The sequence below is a fragment of the Choloepus didactylus genome, chromosome 6 (assembly GCF_015220235.1).
Source record: "Choloepus didactylus isolate mChoDid1 chromosome 6, mChoDid1.pri, whole genome shotgun sequence".
Taxonomy (NCBI): Eukaryota; Metazoa; Chordata; class Mammalia; order Pilosa; family Megalonychidae; genus Choloepus; species Choloepus didactylus.
The window spans coordinates 26,077,825-26,087,836 of NC_051312.1; the positions used below are offsets into that span (position 1 = coordinate 26,077,825).

Here is a 10,012-nt window from a genome sequence, read left to right on the forward strand (position 1 = left end):
AGTTGGGGTGGGCAGTGTCAGACAAAATATGGACTGACTAGCCCCTATTAAAGATTTTGGAGAATGCCTCCAGTAGGGAATCAATGAAGAGTTTTATCATCTGCATGGTGTGGTCAAGCAAAATTTAAGGAAACCTATCCTTTCAATGTTGTGATGGTTGGCTTCAAGTATCAACTTGGCCAGGTGATGGTACCCAGATGTCTGGTCAAGCAAGCACTGGCCCAACTGTTACTGCAAGCAATATACATTCACTGAGCTACCTCGGGGGTATATCAACTCTCCAGCCCTAAGTCATAACGTCCACAGGTATTTTGATCATTTCTCCCTCCCACAAGACACCACACTAGTCCATCATAATGATAATATCATGTTGATTGGACCTACTGAGCAAGAAGTAGCAACTACTTTAGATTTGTTGGTAAGGTATTTGCATGGCAGAGGATGGGAGATAAATCTAACAAAAATACAGGGGCCTTCCACCTCAGTAAAATTTCTAGGTGTCCAGTGGTGTGGGGCATGCTGTGTTATAACTCATAAGGTGAAGGATAAACTGTTGCATATGGCCCCACCTGTGACCAAAAATGAGGCACAACACTTAGTTGGTCTCTTTGGATTTTGGAGATACCGTATTCCTCATCTGGGAGTGCTACTGTGGCTCATTTGCCTAGTGACCAGAAAAGCTTCTAGTTTTGATGGGAACCAGAACAAGATGAGGCTCTGTGACAGGTCCAGGCTGCTGTGCAAGATGCTCTGCCACTTGGACCATATGATCCAGCTGATCTAATGGTGCTGGAAGTGCCAGTGGCAAATAGAAATGCTGTTTGGAGACTTTGGTAGTCTCCTATAGGAGAACAACAATACAGGCCCATAGGATTTTGGAGTAAAGCCTTACCATCCTCTGCAGATAACTACTCTCCATTTGAGAAACAACTTTTGGCCTGCTATTGGGCCTTAGGAGACAGAATGCTTAACCTTGGGCCACCAAGTGACCATGAGACATGAGTTACCTCTCATGAGCTGGGTGTTGTCTGACCTGCCAAGCCATAAAGTTGGACATGCACAGCACCACTCCATCTTAAAATAGAAATAGTATATACAAGATAAAGCTTGAGTGTCTCCTGAAAGCACAAGTAAGTTACATGAGGAAGTAGCCCAAATGCCCATAGCCCCCACTCCTGCCTATTACCTTCTCTTTCCTGGCCCACATCTATGACATCTTGGGGAGTTCCTTACAATCAGTTGACTAAGGAAAAGAAAACTCAGGCACCACCCAAAAGTGGACAGCTGCAGCACGGCAGCCTCATTCTGAGATGTCCCAGAAGGACAGTGGGGAGCGGAAATCCTCCCAGTGAGCAGAACTTTGAGCAGTGCACCTAGTTGTTCACTTTGCTTGGAAGGAGAAATGGCCAGAGGTGCATTTGCATACTGATTCATGGGCTGTTGCTAATGGTTTGACTGAATGGTCAGGGACTTGGAAGGAACATGATTGGAAAATTGGTGACAAAGAAGTCAGGGGAAGAGGTATGTGGATAGACTTTTCTGAGTAGGCAAAAGCATGAAGATATTATTGTCCCATGTGAATGCTTACCAGAGGGTGACTTCAGCAGAAGATTTTAATAATCAAGTGTATAAGATGACCCTATTGGTGGATACCAGTCAGCCTCTTTCCCCAGCCACTCCTGTCATTGCCCAATGGGCTCCTGAACAAAGTGGTCATGTTGGCAGGGATAGATGGTAGGGATGGGCTCAGCAACATGGACTTCCCCTCACCAAGGCTGACCTGACAACAGCCACTGCTGATGCCCAATCTGCCAGCAACAGAGACCTGCACTCAGTCCACAATATGACACCATTCCCCAAGGTGATCAGCCTGCTACCAGGTGGCAGTTTGACTGCACTGGATCACTTCCATCACAGAAGGGGCAGCATTTTGTTCTTACTGGAATAGACACTCTGGATATGGGCTTGCCTTCCCTGTATGACATGCTTCTGCCAAAACTACCATCTGTGGACTTACAGAGTGCCTTATCTACCATCATAGTATTACATATAGCATTGCTTCTGACCAAGGAACCAACTCCACAGCAAATAAAGTCAGGGAATGGACACATGCTCATGGAATTCTCCAGTCTCACCATGTTCCCCATCATCCAGAAGCAGCTGGCTTGATAGGTGGAATGGCCTACTGAAGACTCAATTACAGCACCAAATAAGTGGCAATACCTTGCAGGGCTGGGGTAGTGTTCTCCAGGAATCTCTGTATGCTCTGAATCAGCATCCTCTCTATGGTGCTGTTTCTCCCATAGCCAGGATTCACAGGTCCAGAAATCAAGGAGTGGAAAGAGGAGTGGCACCACTCATTATCACTCCTAATGATCCACTAGGAAATTTTTTGCTTCCTGTCTCTGCAAGCTTAAGCTCTGCTGGTCTACAAGTCTTAGTTCCAAAAGGAGGAGTGCTTCCACCAGGAAACACAACAATAATTCCTCTGTACTGGAAGTTTAGACTGTCACCTGGCCACTTTGGGCTTCTTATGCCTCTGAATCAACAGGCAAAGAAGGGGATTACTATACTTACTAGGGTGATTGATCCTGACTATCAAAGGGAAATAGTACCACAACTACACAATGAGGTTAAGAAGAGATTTCCTGGCATACAGGAGATCCCCTAGGGCATCTTTTAGTACTACCATGACCTGTGATTAAAGTCAATGGAAAACTGCAACAACCCAATCCAGGCAGGACTACCAATGGCCAAGAAACTTCAGGAATGAAGGTTTGGGTCACCCCACCCTGCAAAGAACCATGGCCAGCTAAAATGCTTGCTGAGGGTAAAGGGAACACGGAATGGGTACTGGAGGCAGGTAGTGATAAATATGAACTATGACCATGTGATCATTTACAGAAACAAGGACTATGATGGCATGAATATATCCTCCTTGTGCAGTTATGAGCATGTTTGTATTTGTCTGTAAAGCAAATATCTTTGCTTTCTTCTCTATCTTATCTCCTTATTGTGTGACATAAGCTGTATTCATTTTGCAGTATTTAAGTTAAGGAAAATCAATTTTAAGAGTAAATATCACCCAAGGACTTGCACCCTATTCTGGTGAGATTTAGTGTGTTTCTGGTTGTACACAGGACAGTGGAGTATTGTTAGGCAAAATATATGTCTGTTATTGTTCTCTACTTAGAGATAAATTATGGTTTAAGGTGATGTGTATAACTGCCAAGTTGACAGGAGTGGACTGTGATGGTTGGTTCATGCGTCAACTTGGCCAGGTGTTGGTACTGAGGTGTCTGGTTAAGCAAGCGTTGGCCTGACCATTACTGCAAGGACATTTGTGGCTGGTTAATAAACCAGAAGGCTGGTTTATTAAATCATCAATTGGCTACAGCTGTGACTGATTACATCAATGAAAGGTGTTGTCCTCCAAAATGAGAGAATGTAATCAGCTGGATTTAATCCAATCAGTTGACTTTTAAGTGAGACAAATAGAGAACCTTCACTTCTTTGACTAACCAGTGAATCATTTCCTGAGGAGTTCATTGAACACACTCATCAAAGTTGCCTGTTCACTGCCTGAGGAGTTCATCAAACATCTTCATTGGAGTTGCCAGTTTGCTGCCTGCCCTATGGAATTTGGACTCATGCATACCCATTGTTATGTGAGACACTTTATAAAATTCTATATTTATAGATATCTCTTGTTGATTTTGTTTCCCTAGAGAATCCTAATACAAATGTGAAAAATAGAAGTATGAAGGCAGAGAGAGTCAGGTCAAATGACTTACTGAAATACAAATGAGAACTGATGGCAGTTGGAGAAAGTGGACAGAAAGGAACTTTGGTGAGAGATGGATGTGAGAGATATATGAGAAGTAAAATGAATAGAAGTTAGTGACAAGAATTTTGAACAACTAAAAAAATCCTGAAATATCTGTGACTTAGAATGTGGTCCCTCCCCTACCCCCAACTCAGTGAAATAGCTTACCCAGGAAAAAAAATGAATAAAACCTTCCACAATTCCATGCTATTAGGGCAGTTGACTTGCAAGGGATGCCAGTGTCTTCTCAATCCTAACCTTCAAAAAACTTCTTTGCTTCTAGGCCCAAAGGAGAGTTGTATCCAAATATGACCCTGATGGGGATTAGAAGCACTGCTCTGGAAGGATTTGGCAGGTACAACTGAGGAGACATGGGATACTGCTAATTATCATGAGCAGGATATGGTAGCATGCCTGGGAATAGATTTGAAGAATATTGATGAAAGATGATGTACCATGAAGTAACATCAACAGAGACTTATAAACAGCATGGTAGACATGCAAGATCATCCCCACTTATTGTAAAGGGAAGGGTCCAAGAGGTCAGTGAGTTAAGAATGTTGCAGTGAATACAATGGAATACTGTTCAGCCACAAAAGGAAGGAAGTACTGGCACATGCTACCACACGGATGAACTCTGACAACATGAGGCTAAGTGAAAGCCCCCTCCACATGAAACTTCCAGAAAAGGCAAATCTATGGACAAAAAGTAACTTCATGGTGTCCTGGGGCACAAGGGATGCAATGGAGATTAACAGTAAATGGGCAGCAGGGGTCTTTTGGCAGCAATGGCCTGTTGTAAAACTGGATTGTGGTGATACTTGTACAACTCAGCAAATTTTCTAAAAATCATTGATTGTACACTTATAACGAGTGAATTTTATACATAAATTAAACCTCAAGAGTTATATAAAAAAATGATTTGGTCACATAAAAAAAAAAAAAAAAGAATGTTGCAGTGAATCAATTACATGTCCTTGCAACTATTACCAAGTAATGTGCATGCAGTGGGGGAATCCCATGGAATAATCTAATAATCCTTGGTCCAGTCACTTCTTATGACTTTGCTACCATACCGAGCACTGAAGAAACAAGAACAAGTGGCTTAAAGCATGGAGAAAGAGTTTTGATACAAGTTTGCCTGGCAGAAGCTATGATATATACAAGGATGTTGTCAGATTTTGCCAACCCTGAAAGGAAGTACCAGGAAAAAGACCTCTGATCTACCTTTCACACTGGCAGTACAAATATTGACTAAACTCAATAAGAAGATGTTGAGCAAATAAACCCATTAAAGCAAAAGAACAGCCTAATCTTCTAGAGCAAAGAGAAAGATAGAAAAGGGTGGAGAATGGATTTGGAGAGGCAAATGGAAGAAAAATATTTCAGAAAATATATGCATATATAATTTAATAATCTGAGGTACATATATAGTATATATATTATATGTTTAGTTTACAAACATCTTTAGGTTAACTTCTACACAGTACCAAATGGAATATGAGTGAATATAATGACTGAAAACAGTTTTCCCAGGGAAACAAAGACCCAGAAGAACTTCCTTTCCTCTGATTAAATAATACTCAATTTTTCAATGCACAATATTTTTAATTGCCTTGCTAGTCATTTTGCAAGCTATGAAACCCTAACAAACTGTGGGGATCTACAATTATCAGGACACATAATTTTACATAGAAGTTTGTACCAGTTCATATTTCTTCCAAAATCCACTTTTGATTTTTTCATAATATTGAATATTATCTGGAAATGTTTTTGTATTTTTTTTTTGTCTATTTGCTTATGTTTCTCACCCTTTTACACTAAAAGTTCTTGAGATTAAGAGTCAATCATGTTGATATTCACTGCTGTATCCCAGGACCTATTAGAGAAAAATTTTCAAGAAAAATTTTCTATAATAATGAATTGACACTCAACAACATTATGACATTCCTGGCATTAAAAATATCTTCACAAAAAGAATATATTGAGGTTCAGAGAACTCCTTTCACCTCCGAAATATGCCTGCTCAGATTTCTCTCCTTTTAATACCTATAGTCTTGGCCATATCACATGGCCCTGGACCAGCCACCAATGAAAATTAGTGGAGGAATTAAACATTTCTCAACTCCATTTATAGTGAGGATTCTTCCATGGAAAGTAAAACAGTCACCATGGGAATAACTATATTCTGGAGGACTTTACCATAGATCCTTTCTTGCAGTTGATCTAATTTGTTGTGTTCCTTGGTATGTTCCTGGGGATTTATGGGACATGCCTCTGTCATAGTGTGAATCTGTATTTGACTCCAGAATTCACATGCCTATGTATTTTTCCACCAGGGATCTTTTTTTCATGGATTTCTGGTATTGGCATTCCTCTGCCTACAACCCAAAGGTCAAAGTGACATTCAACTCTGAAGACAAGAGCATCTTCTTTACTGTTTGCATAACTTACATCTTATTCTCTGCTAGGCTGGCCTCTACTGAGTGTTTCTTCTTGGCTGCCATAGCTTATGACTTTTATCTTGCCATTTCTAACCCAATGCTTTATGCTCACACACTGTCAAGGAAATTGTGCATCTGTAGAGTTATATATTCCTATACTGAGGCTTCATCAACTCAATAACAGACTAGCAACTAGCAATACATTCAAAAAAGATTTTCCTGGTGATAAGGTCATCAATGACTTTTTCTGTGATGTCCAACCCTCGTGAAGTTAGCATGTGATGTGAAAGAGTTCCAGCTGTGCTATTCTTCCTTGTGTCACCAATCTCACTGTGCTTGTACTGGCTTTCTATCTCATCATCAATTCCTCCATCTTGAATATCAGCTACACAGAGGACCACCTCAGAGCCTTCTCTACCTGCTCTTCTCACTTGATTTATGTCACCTGGTACAATGGCTCTGTTCTCTACACCTATTCTCACACAAGTTTCAACTGTTTCCTTGCAAGAGGCAAACTTGATTCTACATTTTATAAACTGGTCTTCCCCATGTTGAACACCATGACTAACAGTTTGAGGAATAAAGATGTGAAGAGGCTCTGAATAAACATGTCATGTTAACATAATTTGAAATCTACATTGATTTAATTTTTTTTTCAAATCAGTGCTATGCAATAATAGATAATCCTCTGGTGAAGTTTTGGGGAACTGGGACTTAAGATACTTTCTTTTACTATTTTCTATTAAATAAATTCAATTAGAAAGATTTTTTCTACCAGTTTCCTTGTTTCATTTTAATTATCAGAATTTAATATGTACTGTAGAATATAGTTCAGAATATTGTTATCACTTTTAAAAAGCAATATTTTTCTTTGATAAAAAAATTAAAGATTATGTAATATGTCTGGGATCCAAAAGAATTAAGTATCATTTGGCTACCTCCTTTAAGATTGAACAGATGCTTGCTTTCCACCTATGGGACAGGCAATAGTTGACTGTGAAGAAAATTTTAATAGATTGTCAAAATTTGGGGAATATACCCCAAATCTTTCTAGTCAGTACTGCCAAAGCTTCTGTGGCAATGAAGGAATTAGGAATACTAGGAACTTTGTGATGAATAAAGACACAGCAGAGAGTTGTTAGAAAATAATACATGTGTAAGATTTGATGGGAAACTTTGGCACTAATAAATATGGTGAAATGGTTACAATTAGTTCTGTAATTTTAATTTAGATTAATTTTATAATTGTGCTTATTTCAGAAATAGCTCTAATCTTTCAATAACCAAGTTCTAACTACTGAATGTCAAGCTTCTCATTAGTAAATTGTAACTAATATTCCTCAACTCAGTATTGTTGATAATATTAAATATCTGCTAAATATCAGATATATGCCAGATATTGAGCTGCAGCTTTCTTCACAAAGCCTTTTGATAGAAAGAAACAGTTATTAGTTCTAGAAGATGGTGGGTTTTTATTAGTTTTTTTTTTTTCCTCTTGTTGCACTTGTTCTTATTTTCCCCTAATGGGCTATATATGGTTGTGTTCCAGGAGTGAGAATACTTTGGAATACCTATTATCAGAGGGAGTGATCACTGTTTACCTTGATATAGATCCTAAATGAGACATCTTTTTGTGGTTTTAGAATTATACTTTTATAGCCTTAACAACTTTTAAACACTACCTAAAATCATGTTAATGAAGAAGGCAAAAGATTTAGAAACCTGTTCTTCTATATACTCAATTTGTTATTTTTGTTTAAGGTGTGAAGCGAATGGTTGTGATTTTGACTGGAGGATTTACAGAGAGAAAGCCACTTTGAGGAGTAGAAATGGAAGTCAGTGGAACCTGGAAGAGAAAGGAGAGCACATGGCCATGTGACAGGAAAGCCTTGTTGCCCCAAGGTATCCAGTCCTCCAGAATGCCACCAGAACCTGGGAAGAAGCAAGAGTTTCAGCTTCTGAAACTGTGAGATGAATAAATCCTGTTACTTTGCAAGCCCACTGTGTGGTACTTATCACAACAGCAGATAAACTAGATTGGACACCACAGGAAATAAATATTTCTAAACTCTAGAAACAAATTTCCAACAGTCTAACTATTTCATATCTTCTCCTCATCCAATAAAATTTGCCTAACAAGTTTCAAAGCCAAACCACTTACACACGCACACACACACACACACACACAATCCATATCATTTTATCTTTTCTAAGAACTCTAAAATCAAGTAAGAGGATAACTTTTGAAGAAAACATATTTCAGTGAAGAAGCCAGATACCACTGTGCTAAAACTAACAACCACAAATAACAGGTTGAAATAGTTTACGTCAAAAGGAAATAGTAAAAATTAAAATGTAGTTTATGCATTTCATTATTTACAGTATAACTTCTGGGAATTTTTTGAAAAATTGTAATGCTTACAAACATGTCTATAAATCAACAATTAGGAAAATGTGATAAGAACATTTAGCAAAAAGTTGACATATCACTTTTGTAGTCTTATAGCCTGTGTTGCTCTCCTGAAAGCCTCTTTGTCATCTTTATTCTTCATGCTCTAGATGAGAGGGTTGAGTAATAGTTTCACCATGGAGTGGAACAGGGCAGCCACTTTGTCTCTCTTGAGGGAATACGTGGAGCTCAGCCTTGACATGAAGAGCAAGGACCCACAGAAGAGCATGACTGAGATCAGGTGGAAAGTACAAGTGAAGAAGGCCTTGTGCATTTCAGAAGCAGAATGGATCCTAAGGATAGCCAGGAGGATGTTGAAATAGGAAATCAGGATGGCAAGTATGCTGGAGAGGACTGTGAAGCCCACCACACCCAGGAGGACTTTTTCATAAACCAGGGTATCTATGCAGGACATTTTTACCAATTGTGGTGCATCATATGATAAATGGTCAATGCAATTTTTACCACAGAAACTCAGGCAGAAGGTGTTGGCAGGTATGCACCATGGCATTTATGAAACCCTCTAAGTAGGTGCCAGCAATGAGTCCATTACAGAGAGACCTGGACCTGGTACCTGAACAAAGTAATGGGTTACAAATTGCCACATGGTGTTCACAAGTCATGGATCATAGAAGATCACACTCAGTATAGGCTACAACACAGGAAAAGAACTGGTCCCCCATACAACCAAGAATATGTGTTTATCTTCTGAGACAAATGGACAGGATTTGGGGATATACACATTGATGCACACCAGAAGTCCAGGAGAGATAAATTCCTGATTAAAAAGTACATGGAAGGGTGTGGGTGGGAATCAGTTGAGATTAAGACAACCAGGGTCATGTTTCCTGACAAGTTTACCAAGTTGAGCATCAGAAATATTCCAAATAGAGTCAGCTGCACCTGTGATAAGAACATTTAGCAGAAAGTTGAAATATCACTTTTGTAGTCTTATAGCCTATGTTGCTTTCCTGATCTGAGGTGAAGCCCACCAAGATGAATTAAGTCCATAGAGTGTGATTTCCCAATTCCATGTCCTACAGAGGTAAAAACCTGAATAAGTTAAGGAGAAAAAAATGAATAGTGACTCATCTACTGTCAGAAGCAAACAAGGGCATCAATTAAGTACAAAATTACTAAGAGACATGTGGAATTTTATTCTTAACTATATAGAATTATAGAATTTCTTAATTTACACAGATGATGGAGAGAATATGGCCAGATTTCTAAAATGCTTACTCTGTTTGGTTTATTGTAGTGGTAGGATTTCCAAAAGTGAGAAGAGGAGATTTC

The 10,012-nt window shown here is 39.2% G+C and overlaps 1 pseudogene; it reads right to left on the reverse strand.

Annotated features, from left to right (window-relative positions):
• Positions 1-8,756: 8,756 nt before the first annotated feature.
• LOC119536779 lies at positions 8,757-9,753 on the reverse strand (annotated as a pseudogene).
• Positions 9,754-10,012: the final 259 nt, after the last annotated feature.